This window comes from Sciurus vulgaris (genome assembly GCF_902686455.1).
Source record: "Sciurus vulgaris genome assembly, chromosome: 5".
NCBI lineage: Eukaryota > Metazoa > Chordata > Mammalia > Rodentia > Sciuridae > Sciurus > Sciurus vulgaris.
Window position 1 is genome coordinate 65,008,223 of NC_136465.1, and position 17,695 is coordinate 65,025,917.

A 17,695-nucleotide genomic window follows, 5' to 3' on the forward strand; every position below is an offset into this window, starting at 1 on the left:
TGTGAGCACAGACACATAGTATGTGCTATACATTTATGTCCTTGATAAGACTTCTTTTTCCTTTCATGGAAATAGAAAGCAGCATAGCGCACAGTGCAGCTTATTTTCTCTGGGACATTGGTTAAGGGTGTACAACATCGTGTTTAGTTGAATACACAACGGTGAGCACAGAGTAGGTCCTCAATATATTTGCTGACCTATCAGTTATATGACTAGCTTCATATACCCTTTAAGCCTTGTCTATGAACAAGAAACTCAAAAACCCTGGAATGAGAGGATCAAAGAAAAGGTATTGCAAAAGTCAATATAGTTTGCTAAATATTTTAAGCTTTTAAAGTTCTAAGGAACAAACTCTATTTGCTCCCAGTGATTATTACCAGACAGCTACTTTAGTTAATTGACTAATTCTATTTTGAATCTTAATAGTCCAATGAAGCAAAGTAATTGGCATTGCTTCCCCCGAAAACTGAGCTACAAACTGAAAGGATCCATTATAGTTATTATGGAGACTTCCTCTTCCCACTCCCCTTCCTTCTGCTGAAGTAGGTGTGGCCCGAAACAGGGTGTCAGACCCCAAGCCCCTATCAACACAAGAGGGCCAGGTGTGGTGGCACACACTTATAATCCCAAGCAGTTTGGGAGGCTGATGCCAGCCTCACAACTTAGCAAGGACTTAAGCAATTTTGGGGGATACTGTCTCAAAACAAGAAATAATAACCACTGGGGATGTGGCTCAATGGTTAAGTGCCCCTGGGTTCCTTGTACACACACAAAAAAAAGAGGCCTGCCCATCATGGATGTCAGAACCTAAACAAATGGAGTGAGAAGTCAGTCCATACATGGAGCAGGTACATCAGGTGCAGCCTGGGCATCAAGCCCAGGGGATTTGACAGTGGTTTCTATGTGGTGGGTGCCAGGATCAAAAGTGTGGTCCATGTAGGGAGAATACTGGTAGAGATGAGAGATTGGTTATATACAGGGAATGATCCAAAAAGTAAATATGTATTAAGTATAGCAAGCTCCAGATTTGAAATTGTCCGGAAAGTTGCAAGAGTAAAAACTTTAGTATTAAATTGGAATTGGATTGTCAATTTGGTTCCATGATTTTATACACAGAAGATAAAGAAATAGAGTTAAACATGTGTATGCATGCATATATTCCTTAACTTGGTCCACGGAGAGTGCCCAGGATCATTGACACCCCAGAAGCGTATCTGGCACCTGAAAGGACACGCCGGAAGTCCAAACAGAGTCCAAGCACCATGCCACACACAAGAGATTTATTACACAAAAGAGCAGAGTGTCTGCCCTCGAGAGTGAGAGAGAGAGAAAGAGAGAGAGAGAGAGAAGTTCTCAGGCTAATAATAATTGGACCAATGGCTGACTAGGAAATTCGCAGGCTAACAATCTAGGTTGTAAAATGGTGGGGGGAGGGGCAGAATAATGGCAGCAGCAAAATGGCAGATCTGATGCCAATAGCACCCAGAACTTGACTTCTAATTATCATTCTCTAATAAAGGAATCAGAGTTGCTTAGACAAATGACTGTTTCCAGGGTTAGGAAAGTGAGAACACAAAATAAGCCTAGGACATCTTTTTCTGCCAAAATATAAGAAAATGCACAAAGGATGTTAAGGATGTGTCAAAAGGACACAGAAGCCATCTTGGAAATACTCCCAGTGGTCAATCTGAAATAACTTCAGTATCAAAATGATAATGATAATATTGTAACCCATTAAATAAAATAGGAAACCATAATCCACATCGATGTTAACTTAGCAAACTAAAAGTTGCTTAGGAATAGGATACTCTTATGGTTTCAAAGTACTTTCCCACAAAAATACATATTATGAATTACTAATAATATTGTACATATAATATTATATATAATTACAAATGCTATAATTGATGTAAATACTAATTATAAAGGGGGAAAAGTACCTTCCCAGCATCTGTGACCAGCAGCAGTGATGGGATAATTGCAATTGTATGACATCTGGTAGGATAAAATTAAAGGAACATAGCGCCTCTTCTGTGATGTTGCTGTCACAGATGCTAACCTGAACCCATTCATAAGGAAACATCTGAGTGACTAAATTTAATAGACATTCTACAAAACAGCTGGTCCATAATGTTCAAAAGTATAAAGAAAATGAAAATCAAAGGAAAGTTTGAAGAACTGTTCCAGACTAGCAAATAAATCACTGTTAAGTAACAGGAATTTCTGAACTGGGTTCTTCTGTTATAAAGGACAATATTGGCACAACTGGTGAAATCTGAATGGAGTTCAGTAGGGAAAATGAAACATCACATGAAAAATTTACTGTCAAGTAGTTTAAGGAAAAAAAGCTATTTGTGCTGTATGTGCAACTTTCCTGTAAGCTTAATACTATTTCAAAAAATTTTGCCAACCCCCATGGTGCATGCCTGAAATCCCAGCAACTCAGCAGGCTGAGGCAGGAGGTTTGTGAATTGAAAGCCAGCCTCAGCAATTAAGCAAGTTCCTAAGCACCTCAGCAAGACCTGTCTCTAAGTAAAAAACAAAAAAGGGTTGGGATGTAGCTCAGTGGTTAAGTGCCTCTGGGTTCAATTCCTGATACCAAAATAAATAAAAATAAAAATTAAAAATTTTAATGTGAAAATATTATGGGGTGGTAGGGGAGTTTTGTGTGTTTGTTTTGTTTTACTTTTTTTCCTGAAAACTACATGATTGCTCCTTTTGGAAGCACTCGTTTAAAAGGTTTCTCAATATCAGGCAAGAAATGATTTAAATTGAAACTGTATTAATACTTGTCTCAAAAGAAAGCTTGGACCCTGAGAAGCATTTACTGGAACTTGCATCATTTTTCTGCCTATTTGGGATGTTTCCAGGGACACTGAAATTCTTATCAGCTAAATTTCTTAATATTTTCCTTTTTTTTTAAATTTTTGAATTCAGAGATTAAAGACCTAACCAGTTCAACTTGAAAATTCTGCCTAAAATCTTGGTCAAAAAGGAAGATATTGACTGACATTGTTAGGGTCCCATTCCGACTAATCCCCGGAGAGTCAAAGTGAACACACGGTAATGCAAATCACACAACAAGGTTTTATTAAAGCAAGCTCGAGCCTGGACCTCAACCAGCCCCTCAGACCCATACAATGGCTGGGCGGAGGGAGCGGCCTCGAGTGGCAAGAAAGCGCTCTATTTAAGAGCTTTTTCCAGCATTCATACACAAGGACCTGTACATTATTGGTTAAAATTCACACAGCTAAATACTTGTCCTCCTTTGGTTTGGTCCCTCCACTTTATTTGAATCTTATTGGGTCCCGCCAAAACTGAACAGTCCTGGAGGGAGCAGGGAGGAGGGAAGGAGTGAATTATGAGGGAGAGGGGTCAGGGCTAGGTTCCCCTGTCCTTGATAGATGGGGTCTCCGGACAGCTGCACATTCCTCAGGTAGATATCTCTGAACAGCCTTGATAAGCCTGGGGTCCAGCACATCCCATTTGACCCTTTATTGGCCCTCGAAGGCGCTGCTGTGGCTGCTGGCATCCTCAGTGCTTGTGTAAGACCCCCAAAAAGGAGACCCTAACTCTGTCCCACAGATCGACGGCAACCCCCAATCAACCGCAGGAGGCGTCACTTGATGCAAACCACAAGAGGCTTTTATTCCAGCGCACTGGGACCCAACTCGTGACTCACGCAGGAGTTGAGGAGTCGAGTCCCTAGCAGAAAATCTTACAAGTTTACAAAGGCAGAAACCACACATTGGGAGGGGTCGCACACGGAAGGGAAAAGGGGAACAAAGCCGCTGGGAAATTCCAAAGGGGGTCTGGGTTTGCTGATAACATACAACATGTTTCACAATGTTTTACAACAGGGCATAGATTCTGGTCAACAGTTTCTGGTAATCTTATATCCTATATATCTTAACTGTCTGAGCACTATCTTGCTCAATTTACTCTTTACTCTCTGTTTGGGGCTGTTTCCTGGAACAGCTTTAAGGCTTTGTTCCCATCACTGGGAGGGAGACCTTAGGGAGTTGAGATAAAACAGACAGCTTAAAAAAATGTCCATTCTTTCATTCCCCCATTTTCTTTTTGGTAAGTTCTAATCATGGAACTTCTGTCTCTATATACTCTTCTCCAAAGCTATTTCCTTGGTGGAGGGACTGGTATTATTGCCTGAGCATTAGTACCTGTACAGCACTTACTCTCTCCCTAATGAAAGTGACTAGGCGATTTAGGATGCAGGGCCCAAAAGTGAAAAGTAAAAGCAGTATAACAAGGGGACCCATCATGGTGGACATGAGAGTTGGGACTATTTATCGGCGGGAGGTGCATCAACAGGAGCAGGAACATGGTGGATGCGGAGCTTGAGGGGGTTGTCCAATTTCTCCCACTTTCCACGTTGGGTCTGGTGGTGGTGCAGGCTTGACATGCGAAACGTGAATCCAGGCTGCGATGCCATCGACTTTTACTGCAGTTGGAGTAGTGAGCAGCACTATGTATGGTCCTTTCCACCTTGGTTCCAGACTGGCCACACGGTGGCGCCGGATTTACACTGAGTCTCCGACCTGGAACTGATGAGGTACTTGCAGGTCTCCAGGCTTGTAGGCCTTGGCCAACTGATTCCACACCTCCCTCTGCACAGTCTCAAGGATCTGGTGTACAGAGATTAACAGGGTAAGATTCTGGGGGGGGGAAGGTGTTGTATGGTAATGAGTGGGGGGTGAGTCCCATAAAGGATTTCAAAAGGAGTTAGCTTGAGGGAGCCAGGGGTATTGCACACCTGAAACAAAGCAAAGGGAAGGAGAACTGTCCAGTCTGTTACGCCAGTCTCTAAGGATAATTTCGTCATGACCTCTTTTAAAGTTCTATTCATTCTTTCTACCTGCCCTGAGCTTTGGCCCTATAAGCACAATGTAATTTCCAATTAAGCCCCAGGATTTTGGCCAGTCCCTGACTTACCTGGGCAACAAACGCAGGGCTGTTGTCTGACCCAATTACCTTGGGCACCCCAAACCTCGGGAAGATGTCTTCTAGTATTGTTTTAGCCACCACCTGAGCAGTCTCCTTCTTTGTAGGAAAGGCTTCAACCCATCCTGTAAATGTATCTATGAATACTAATAAGTATCTGTATCCATACCTGGCTGGTTTTACCTCAGTAAAGTCCACTTCCCAGTAACTCCCAGGACGGTCTCCTCAGAGCCATTTGCCGTGAGGTAGCTTGCTGGGCTGGGCATTCACCATCTGGCAAGACTTGGCATTCTTTTACAGTTGTATCTGCAAGCTCCCCGAGCTTCATGATGTAATACGGGTGAAGACTGGACAGAGTTTTTAAATGTTTTGGGCCCAGATAAGTTAATTTGTGAAAGTGTCTGAGAAAAATGAACACCTTCAGGGAGATTTCTTTTTCCTTCTGAGGTTTCCCGGATCCCTCGGGTAGGCTGCTTGCCCAGATAGTTGTTCATCATCCACTACCGCCGCCCCAGCTACCCTTTTACCTTCTATTATGTAGCTGCTTCCATCAGTGAACCAGGTCAGCTGAGCGTCTGGTAAGGGCTGGTCTTGGAGGTCCCTTTGGGTCCCTGTTTCTTCTGCTAGTATCTCTTGACAGGTATGCAGCACACTCTCCTGGGTGGACGTGTCAGGTAGTAGGGTAGCTGGGTTGAGGATGGCAGGCAGCCCGAACTGGATCCTGTCTCCATTCAGTAGGAGACTCTGGTAATGCATCATGCGGGTATTGGACAGCCACCGGTCAGGGGGCTATCTGATGATGCTCTCCAGGGAGTGAGGAGCAATGACCTTTAGCTTTTGTCCCATAGTTAATTTGTCAGCATCTTTCCCCAATACTGCCACTGCTGCCACGGACCTCAGACAGGCAGGCCAGCCACTAGCAACAGGGTCTAGCTTCTTGGAGAGGTAGGCTACCGGCCTCTTCCATGGCCCTAGAGGCTGGGTCAGCACCCCTCGGGCTATTCCCTTCCTCTCATCCACAAATAGGACGAAGGGCTTTGCTACATCCGGCAATGCCAGGGCTGGGGCAGACAGTAATGCCTTCTTGATGTCATCAAAGGCCTGATGCTGGTCGTTACCCCACTCAAATGAGGCACCCTCTCTAGTCAGAGGATAGAGGGGAGCTGCCAGGGTAGCGAACCCGGGGGATCCACAGGCGGCAAAACCCCCACAGTCCCTAAAAATTCTCGCACCTGGTGGGGTGAGCGAGGAATGGGTATCTGAGTCACAGTTTGTTTTTCTGGCCTCCGTTAGCCATCTCTGCCCCCCTTTGAGGGCGTACCCCAGGTACGTTACCTCCTTTTGGCAGATCTGGGCCTTCTTGGCGGAAGCCTGATATCCTAAGCGGGCAAGTTCTTCTAGCAGTAGTCCCGTGCCCCGTTGGCATTCCTCCTCTGTGGCCCCGGCCAGTAGTAAGTCATCTACATACTGCAGAAGTGTTACCTGGGGATGGCTGGCATGGAAGTGGGCTAAATCTTGGTGGAGAGCTTCATCGAAGAGGGTTGGGGAATTCTTGAACCCCTGGGGTAGTCGGGTCCAAGTCAATTGTCCTGTTGTCCCAGAGTCACAGTCCCTCCACTTGAATGCAAAGATGTTTTGGCTGGAAGGTGTAGTCGCAGGCAGAAGAAAGCGTCCTTTAAGTCCAAGACAGTGTACCAAATATGATCCGGGGGGAGAGAGCTCAGCAAGCTGTAAGGGTTAGGTACAGTGGGGGTGGATGTCCTGTACTCAACTTGTTTACTTCTCTTAAGTCCTGTACCAGGCGATAGTCTCCTGTGCCAGCTTTTTAACAGGTAACAAGGGAGTGTTCCATGGTGACTGACACTTCATTAGGATACCTTGCTGAAGGAAGGCACTAGATATGGGGCCTAATTCCTTCCCAGGCCTCTTTAGTCATAGGGTATTGACGTACAGTCACAGGAGTAGATGTGGCCTTAAGTTCTATAACTATGGGTGGTCTTTCTGTGGCTAGTCCTGTTCCAGGCATTTGGGCCCACGCCCCTGGATACCTGTTCAACCAGTTATTGGTGTGACATATTTTTGCTCACTGTCTCTCAAAAAGTCTGTGTTCATCATCAGGTGCATAGTCAGGGCAAGTAGTTATTCTCTTGCTTCGGTCACCTCTGGGCCATTGGGGTGAAGGTAATCTGAGCTCCCATTTTGGTTAGGAGATCTCTCCCAAGCAGAGGCGCAGGGCACTCCGGGATGACTGGAAACGAGTGGGTTACCCGTCCCGTTCCTAAGGGTAGTCCATGAGTACTGCTGGTGCCCTGTAGCTCCTATGACCCACGATTTCTTGTGGGAGATGGGCCCAGATGGTTCGAGTAGGACTGAGTGTTGAGCCCCAGTATCTACTAAGAACTCAACTGGCTTCCCCTCCACCTGTAGTGTTACCCTAGGCTCAGGGAGGGGTTCTGAGCCCCTTCCCCGCTAATCTTCTTCTTCTTCTAGGGCTAATACTTTCTTGGAGGGCCCAGTCTTCTTAGGACACTCTCTAGCCCAGTGACCTCTCTCCTTGCAGTAGGCACACTGATCCTTGTCTAATGGAGTGCAATTGCCCAGATTACCTGTCCCTTTTTTAGCCCTGCCTTGTGTTGTTCCTGGCCTTTCTCACCTACTACTGCAGCCAAAATCGTGTTAGGTTCTTCTCCTGCTTACAATCCCTTTTGTTTTCTCTTTCCTCTCTCTCCTTTTCTTTCCTTTGCTCCTCTCTTCCTCAGTTTCCCCTCTTATGATACACTTTCTCTGTCTCCTTAACTAAATCCTGTAGGGTATAATCTTGTAACCCTTCTATTCTCTGCAACTTTCTCTTTAATATCTATTGCTGACTGCCCTATAAAAGCCATGGCCACGGAAGCCCTTTGCCCCTCAGAGGTAGGGTCAAACGGGGTGTAGCACCTGAAAGCTTCCATTAAGCACTCGAGAAATACTGATGGGGGTTCCGTGGCCCCTTGGATAACCTCTCTTACCTTAGCCAAATTAGTGGGGCATCTCACTGCCCCGCAGAGGCCAGCCAATAGAGTCTGGCGATAGACTGTCAGTCGCTCCCTACCTTCTGCCGTGTTGAAATCCCAGTCAGGCCTGGAGAGGGGGAAGGCAGTGTCAATGATGTTGGGGAGCTGGGTGGGTCATCCATCTGCTCCTGGTACATTCTTCATTGCCTCCAATAAAATCCTTTCCCTCTCCTCAGTAGTGAAAACGGTCTGCAGTAGCTGCTGGCAATCATCCCGTGTGGCTGATGAGAGAACATTAAAGACTCCACCAGCTCCGGTTTAAGCACTGGGGGTCCTCTGAAAAGGGAGGATGATTAGTTTTCCAGTTATACAAGTCTACGGAGGAAAAAGGCCAGTACTGGAGGGGCTGAAGAGGAGCCGGTCCACCATCCGTTGCCAACCGGATGGGGGCCCATAAGCCCTTAGGCAACGGTGGTGTTGGGAGTTATTCGTGGGTGGCTCCTGGTACCCCCGTGCAGGCCCTGTGGGGAGACTAAGTTAGGGGGAGCAAAGGGGGGTGACTGCAGGGGCTGGCGGTTCTTCTGGCTCTTCCTGACCCCCTACGGGGACGGAGGCGGGAGGGCATGGGGGAGGTGAGTCAAGGAGAAGGTGGTCAGCCTGGGTATAAATCTTCTTGGGGGGTCTGAGTGACTGGATTTCCCCCAAGAACTGGGAGATTGGGTGGCTAGGATTTGTGCAGGCTGGCCAGGGCTTGGGTTTTGCAACCCAAGGTCGAATCTAGGGGGGTGGATTTTGCACCAGATCCTGCCAGACCATGATATAGGGCTCCTGATTCGGATGGGCTCCAGATTCCTTCTGAAAACAATCTCTTTAACAGCAAGAATGACAGATAGATTAAAGGTCCGTTCTGCTGGCCATCCTACATTAAAAGCAGGCCATTCTGAGGAGCAGAAGGTCTGCCATGGGCCTTTCTTGATCTCAACTGATAGGTCGCGACCTCTTCACTTAACTTCAGCCCAATGGTCTAATGTCAGACTAAGAGGGGTTGTCACAGTCTGTCCCATCGTCAGTTCGTCTGTCATTAGAAACACAAACAACAAAATGCTACAGACACGAGGACCCACTTACTCCACCTTGTCCACCACAAACATGCAACAGAATCAGCACGGACGCGATCTTGACAATCTCTGATCCAACAATTGAACCCAATCAGCGCCCTTACCGTAGGAGACTACTAGGCATCCCTGGCTCTCCTCCGCCTTTGGGGCGTCCCCCAGGGGCTGCAACCTGTGGCCCTCCAGGCACATCTACTGACCACTGTTCGGCCACTCTCACAAGTCGCCAACAAGTGCGAAACCAAAACCGAAAGCGGTGCTCACAGGACCAGACCAACTAACAAAATACAAGACAGAGACAGACAACCTCAGGGTACCTCTTCTTACCTCCAAGGTCGACTCTGCGGATGAGGGGAGGCCATCAGATCCCAGATGAGCCCCCAAATGTAAGACCCCCAAAAGGAGACCCTATCTCTGTCCCACGGATCTACGGCAACCCCAATCAACCGCAGGAGGTGTCACTTGATACAAACCACAAGAGGCTTTTATTCCAGCGTGCTGGGACCCCAACTCGTGACTCATGCAGGAGTCGAGGAGTCGAGTCCCTAGCAGAAATCTTACAAGTTTACAAAGGCAGAAACCACACATTGGGAGGGGTCGCACATGGAAGGGAAAAGGGGAACAAAGCCGCTGGGAAATTCCAAAGGGGGTCTGGGTTGCTGATAACATACAACATGTTTCACAATGTTTTACAACAGGCGTAGATTCTGGTCAACAGTTTCTGGTAATCTTATATCCTATATATCTTACACTGTCTGAGCACTATCTTGCTCAATTTACTCTTTTACTCTCTGTTTGGGGCTGTTCCTGAACAGCTTTAAGGGCTTTGTTCCCATCACTGGGAGGGAGACCTTAGGGAGTTGAGATAAAACAGACAGCTTAAAAAAATGTCCATTCTTTCACAAGCACCTCAACCACTGAGCTATAACCCCAACCCTTATCAGTGAACTTGATTTGCATTTCCCTGATGAATAAAATGTTGAGCTTTTAAAAATATTTTTTACTGGCCATTTGTACTTCTTTCAGAAATATTTGTTCAGATCATTTGGCCCATCTATCAATTGGATTGCTTGTTCTTTGCTGTTAACTTTTTTGAGTTCTTTATATATTGTGGATATTATCCTCTGTTCAGATGGATATTGGCAAAGATTTTTCTCTCATCCTGTAGATTGTCTCTTCACTTTATAGTGTTCCCCTATATTTCTCTCTAGCCATTTCGAAGTTTCAGGTCTTGAGGCTGGGACTGTGGTCTTGTACTCAGTGGTGGAACACTTGCCTGGCATGTGTGAGGCCGTGGTTCCATTCTCACCACGTGTATGAATAAGTAAATTAAGTCAAGGTACATTGACAACTAAAAATATATTTTAAAAAAAGTGTAGATCTCTCTTTAAAGTCTTTAATGCATTTTTAGTTGGATTATTGTATAAGATGAGCGATAGGGTTTTAGTTTCACTCTTGTACATGTGGGTGGGATTCCCAGTTTTTTCCGCACCTTTTGTTGAAGACACTGTCTTTTCTCCAATGCATGTTTTGAAATACCTTTGTAGAAAATCAGATAACTCAGAGGCTTGGGTTCATTTCTGAGACATCCATTGTAGTCCATTGTCTATATGTCTATTTTTATGCCAGTATTGTTCTGTATCAGTGATCATGTCTGTTGTAATGTCTTTTGAAGTCAGATATTGTTGATGCTTTCTGTATTATTCTTTTGAGTAATTGCTTCAAATCATGTAAGCTATTTAGGATCTTTTGTACTTCCATCTAAATCTTAGGATCGTTTTCTCTACTTCTGTGAAGAATGTCATTGGTATATTGATGGGGATACATTGGATCTAGATATGGAACAATATTAATTTTCCAATCCATGAACACAGGTGATCTTTCAATTTCCTAGTGTTCTCTTCAATTTCTTTCTTCAGTGTCTTGTAATGTTCATTTTAGAGGTCTTCCACTTCCTTGGTTAAATTTATTCCTGGATATTTGGGGGTAGGGGTGTATGAATGGGATTGTTTTCCTGATTTCTTTTTCTGTGGGTTTATTATTGGTGTATAGAAATGCTACTTGTTTTCATATGTTGATTTTGTATCCTGCTACTTTGTTGAATTTGTTTATCAGTTCTAAAAGTCTTTTGGTGAAGTTGTTAGGGTTTTCTGAGTATATATTATACAATCAGGGATAATATGACTCTCTCTTTTCTATTTGCATCTTTTTCTTTCTATTTCCTGATGACTCTTGCATAATTTCCAAGTACTATATTGAATAAGAGTGATGAGAGGGACACCCTTGCCCCATTCCTGATGGGAATTCAGTATGATGTTGGGTTAGGGTTTTTCATATACAGCCCTTTTTTAGGTGAGATATGTTTTCTGTGTATCTACTTTTCAGGATTTTTATCATGATGGAGTTGAACTTAGTCAAAGGACTTTTCTGCATCTATGAGATAATATATGAGTTCTACCTTTCATTCTGTTTGTATGCTTTCATTCTGTTGTGTACTTTTATTATGTTATTGATTTGCATATCTGGAATCATCCTTGTTTCCCTGGAATGAAACCAACTTGACCATGGTGTATTATCTTTTAAACATGCTATCTAATTTCATTTGTGAGTATTTACTGGATTTTTTTTTTCCAGTGCTAGGGATTGAACCCATGTGGCCTTGTGTTTGTCAGGCAAAGCACTCTATGAACTGAGCTATATCCCCAGCCCTTATGGGGATTTTTGTATGTATGTCCATCAAGGATATTGGTCTATATTCTTCTTTTCATATTATTGTCTGTGTTCTTAACTGATTTTGGTATCAGGGTAATGCTTGTCTTGGTAGAATGAGTGTGGAAGGGTTCCCCTCCTTTCTGTTTCATGGAATAGTTTGAGGAGCATTGGCTTGTTTTTTTCTTTTAATCTGATAAAATCAGCAGTAGGTCTGAGTATAAAGGGTAGTGTGAAGGAGATCTTGGGTGATAGAACACTTTCTTATCCTGATTGGTGCCATTGGTTAAAACAAACTACACATGTAATAAAATGTTATAGAGGCCCCCACACATTATGTCACCCTAGCTTTCTTGGTTTAATATTACATAAAATGGAAGCACTGGATGAAATGGGTGAAGGATTCTCTCAGTCTCTACTACCTTTGCAACTTCTTATGGGTCTATAATTATTTCACAACAAAAAACAATTTCCTTTTCCCAAAAAGTTGTGGGTTTTACTGGGTTTTGGGTTGTGTTATATGTATTAAGTAACCTTAGAATAATGGTACTTCATTGGAGACACTATCTCATAATAAGAAATAGCTTTAAATGTACTCATCTGCTTTTGTGTCTGAGTTTTTCTCCTAAGGTCTCTGACATTCCTAGTTGTTATTTCTAAGTATACACTTTTAAAATTTATTTTGCTATGTTCATGTTTAAGATCTCATTAAATTGCTGAGCTTAGCATTGAACTTTGATCCTCCTGCCTCAGCCTCCGGAGTCACTGGGATTATAGACATGCACCGCCACACCCAGCTTCATACTACTATTATACTTACTGGTTCTTGTCTTCTACACCAATTACAAATATTTTTGTCTGAGTCTTATCATTGATTTCATAGAATTTCCCTATGGTCTGCATATCACCTACAAAGAGAGAAGCCAGAGATTTTCTCATTTTCATTTTAATTTTTATTCTTCTGACAGTTTTTCCTTATTTAATTGCATTAGCTAATACTTCAGTACAATTTTGGGGGGGGTTGGGTACTGGGGATTGACTCAAGGACACTAGACCCTGAGAACACATCCCCGGCCATTTTATTTTATTTACATACGAGGTCTCACTGAGTTGCTTAGCACCTCACTTTTGCTGAGGCTGGCTTTGAACTTGTAATCCTCCTGCCTCAGCCTCCTGAGCCACTGGGATTACAGTCCTGCTCCATCTCGAGGGCTTCAAGTACAATTTAAACGTAGTTGAGATTCAAGACAACCATCACTCTTGACTTATTCCTCACCTTACCGCAATGTCTCTACTGTTTCCCTGACTGGCACAATGACGTAAGATAGATGGAATTTCTAATATTGAATCCTGGTTGAATTCCTGTATAAATCCCTCTTGGTCATACTGTATTTTTCAATGTGGTATGGATTCTACTTACTAATATTTTACTAATTATTTGCATTGGACATTTTTAAATAACCATTTTATGTATTTTTATTTCCTCCCACTGCAAGATAATGGAACCTGCTTAAGAAAGACTATGTTCTGACTGACGATAGCCCGAACAGGTAGTCTTACATTTTAACTTTAGTTTCTAATTTCCAAACATGATGTATACAAGTTCCCTAAGGAATCCATATGCATATTCATGAAAAAAAAGTGGATTAAGTGAGGGCTCATCTTTATCCTTGAGGATTCTGTTGCATAAGAGAATAGCTGAGGCACTACACAATTTAATTAGTTCGATAATATATCCCTTTCAGTCCACCCACTCTCTCACTCTCATCATTCTTTTTTTGTATTTTTATTGTAAACAAATGGGATACATCTTGTTTCTCTGTACATGAATGAGAGGCATACCATTTGTGTAATCATACATTTACATGGGGTAATAGTGGTTGATTCATTGTTATTTTTTCCTACCCCCCACTCCTCCCATGCCTCTTTTCCCTCTAACAGTCTCTCCTTCCTCCATTCTTAACCCCCTCACCCCCCATTATGTGTCATCATTCGCTTATCAGCGAGATCATTCCTCCTTTGTTTTTTGAGATTGGCTTAATCTCACTTATTTTATCCCATTTGCCTGCAAATGCCATAATTTCATTATTCTTTATGGTTGAGTAATATTCCATTACATATATATAATATATATATATCTATATCTCACAGTTTCTTTTATCCATTCATCAATTGAAGGGCATCTAGGTGGTTCCACAATCTGTCTATTGTGAATTGAGCAGCTATGAACATTGATGTGGCTGCATCACCCACTTTCTATTCAACATTGTCCTTGAAACTCTAGCCAGAGCAATTAGTCAGACCAAATAAATTAAAGGGATAAAAATAGGAAAAGAAGAACTCAAAACTATCCTGATTTGCTGATGACATGATTATATATTTAGAGGAACGTGGAAATTCCACAAGGAAAACTTTTAGAACTCATAAGTGAATTCAGTAAGTAGCAGGATATAAGATCAATGTCCATAAATCTAGTGCATTTTTATACATAAGTGCTGATCTTCAGAAAGGGAAGTTAGGAAACTACCCCATTCACAATAGCCTCAAAAAAATAAAATACTTGGGAATCAATCTCACAAAAGAGGTGAAAGACCTCTACAATGAGAATACAGAACACTAAGAAAAAAATTAAAGAAAACCTTAGAAGAATGGAAAGATCTCCCATATTCTTGGATAGGCAGAACTAATATTGTCAAAATGGCCATACTACCAAAAGTGTATACAGATTCAATGCAATTCCAATTAAAATCCCAATGGACGTACCTTACCAGAAATAGAGCAAGCAATTATGAAATTCATCTGGAAGAATAAGAAACCCAGAATAGCTAAAGTAATCCTTATCAGGAAGAGTGAAGCAGGGGATATCACAATACAGAACTTCAACTATTCTACAAAGCATAGTACAAATGGCATGGCATGGGCATTAAAATAGACAGGTAGTCAATGGTACAGAATAAACGACACGGACACAAACCCAAATAAACAAAATTTTCTCATACTAGACAAAGGTGCCAAAATATGCAATGGAGAAAAGACAGCTGTTTAACAAATGGTGCTGGGAAAACTGGAACTCCATATGCAACAGAATGAAACTAAACCCCTATCTCTCACCCTGCACAAAAATCAACTCACAATGGATCAAGGACCTGGAATCAGACAACGAGACCCTTCATCTTATAGAAGAAAAAGTAGGTCCAAACCTTCAACATGTCAGCTTAGGATCAGACTTCTTAACAGGACTCCATAGCACAAGAAATAAAGCAAGAATCAACTAACTGGGATAGATTCAAACTAGAAAAACTTTCTCTCAGCAAAGGAAACTATCAGCAATGTGAACTGAGAGCCTACAGAGTGGGAGGAAAATCTTTGCCCACTCATACTTCAGATAGAGCACTATTTTCCAGAATATATAAAGAACTCAAAAAAACTCTACACCAAGAATACAAATAATCCAATCAACAAACAGGCTAAGGAAATGAACAAACACTTCACAGAAGATGATCTACAAGCAATCAACAGATATATGAAAAAATGTTCAACTTCTCTAGTAATAAGAGAAATGCAAAACACAACTACCCTAAGAGTCCATCTCACCCCAATTAGAATGGCGATTATCAAGAATACAAGCAACAACAGGTGTTGGTGAGGATGTGGGGGAAAAGGTACACTCATACTTTGCTGGTGGGGCTGCAATTTAGTGCAGCCACTCTGGAAAGCAGTGTGGAGATTCCTAAGAAAGCTTGGAATGGAACCACCATTTGACCCAGTTATCCCACTCCTTGGCCTATACAAAAGGACTTAAAATCAGCATACTACAGAGATACAGCCACATCAATGTTCATAGTCACTCTCATCATTCTTAAAAACAACCAACAAATTTGCCAAAAGAGCTTTAAAGAGCTACTTATGGCACATTTAAAAAAATTTTTTTTTAATGTGGAGAGTTGGACTCACAAAATGAAAAAAGGGAACATTTCAATCCCTTTGCTAGATCTGTACTGTAGTAGGAAAGGTAATTCCACTGGGCATCAACTCGGAATAGAGGAATTGGATCAAATTGCTTGACAGAACCACCAAATTTTTTGTTTCTTTTTCTGTTCTTTTTTTTTTTTTTTTTTAAGACAACGTAAACATATTGTCTTCCCCCTTAGCAGACTCACATTGGAACCTAAGCTGATTTCTGTCAAAAACAAAACAAATCTGGAGATTTGTCCCTCTTGTTGACATTTGGGAATGCAAATACTGCAGTGACAAAACATATGAGCATCCATGATCTCAAACTAGGGAGAAGCAAAAAAATACATCTGATAAATTAAGGTGGAAAGTAAAAGAGGATTTCACTGGATATGTGTTAACTATTAATTCTACTAATTCCTGGAATAAAATATTAAAGGTTTTTAAAATCTTGGTGACTATGACTTTAGGGCATCCCTAAGAGAGCTGGCATTGGAATTTAAGAGTCTGGATTATCTAATCGGTGAGCTAAAGAGCCAGGCCTACCAAGGGTGTTTCACAATTCTCTTTTCTAACACCAGTTTTTTTATCTAGTGTTGCCAGCCCTGCTTTGCATCCTAAGAAGCCTCAAGCCAATCTCATGCTAGGGAAAGACTGGCACAGCTGCCAATTTGGGGAATGCAGAGAGTCACCCACTTTCCTGTCCACCTTCTTGCTAGGTGCACTTATCTCACATTCTAATACTCAGTGCTTTAATATTTTCATTTTCCAAACAGGATCTAAAAGCTAAGCAGTCCTACAGGCACTCAAAAAGTGTTTGGTAGGTTTTAAGGCAGAAAAAAATAGATGGATGGATGGATAGATAGATAGATAGATGATAGATAGATAGATGATAGATAGATAGATAGATAGATAGATAGATAGATAGATAGGTAGCTATAGATACACACACACACACACACTCTGCAAGAATCTCAAAATGATTGAGGGCTGAGTGGAGCTAGAGATTGGACAGGGACTCAACAAAAGAAGGAGAAAATGGAAACAAGACATGGTGGGGGAGGGAGAAATGTCTAAATTCCTTACATATCCCCCAAACTTTCCTGCAGCCCCACCTGATTTTACAAACCTCTTAGCATCACTTTTGTGACTTTGTCATTTTTTTTTTTTTTTTTTTTTTTTTTTTTTTTTTTTTTTTTGCGGTGCTGGGGATTGAACCCAGGGCCTTGTGCTTGCAAGGCAAGCACTCTACCAACTGAACTATCTCCCCAGCCCTCATTTTTATTTTTATGTAATTCACTGAAGTCTACAAGAAAGGAACATAAGGGAATTCACCCCTGCACTAAACCCTGGCCTAGAGGTTTATACTCACACACTCAGAAGTCCTTTGAAAGTAATCTGAATCCATGAACAGATCTCTCTCCTCCACTAGGAGAAAATATGACCCTTCCTGAGATGGGACTGACAGCTCCTGACCCAAATTCTCTACACAGACACCTGTGGGACTTGCTGGGGAGTCCTCTGACTCATGTCATCTGGGTCTTCTCTGATCTTGCTATCCATAGAGGCACTCCAACACTTTCATCACTGTTTTTTACTTCATATTATTTAATACCATCTGACAGGATCTCATTAATTTATAGGTATTTATGAAGGCAGGAGTGTCTGTCTTATCACTAATTTTCTAGCTCTTGAGACAGTCTCTAAACCAGAAGGTACACGGTAAGCCCCTATGGTTTTGCTTCCTATAGTTTAAGTATCCCATGGGAAGAAGGGTAAGCACAGTATGCTATGATATTTTGAGATCAATTCACATGACTGTGTGGGTGTGTGTGTTGCTGCAGAATGAACCCAGAGCTCCACACATGCTAAGTACACATTGTACCACTGATTTCTATCCCCAGTCCTTCATGTAACTTTGATTGCAGTATTTTGTTGCAATTGTTCTGCTTCACTAGTAGTATT

The 17,695-nt window shown here is 42.4% G+C and overlaps 1 long non-coding RNA gene across 1 annotated transcript in view; it reads left to right on the forward strand.

Moving 5' to 3' along the window:
• The window catches only part of LOC306661357, a 107,768-nt gene extending 91,501 nt beyond the window's left edge, over positions 1 to 16,267 (forward strand). The window contains exon 2 of the long non-coding RNA XR_013763860.1: positions 15,296 to 16,267. This is a non-coding gene — a long non-coding RNA (uncharacterized lncRNA). The remainder of the gene's footprint in view (positions 1 to 15,295) is intronic.
• Positions 16,268 to 17,695: the final 1,428 nt, after the last annotated feature.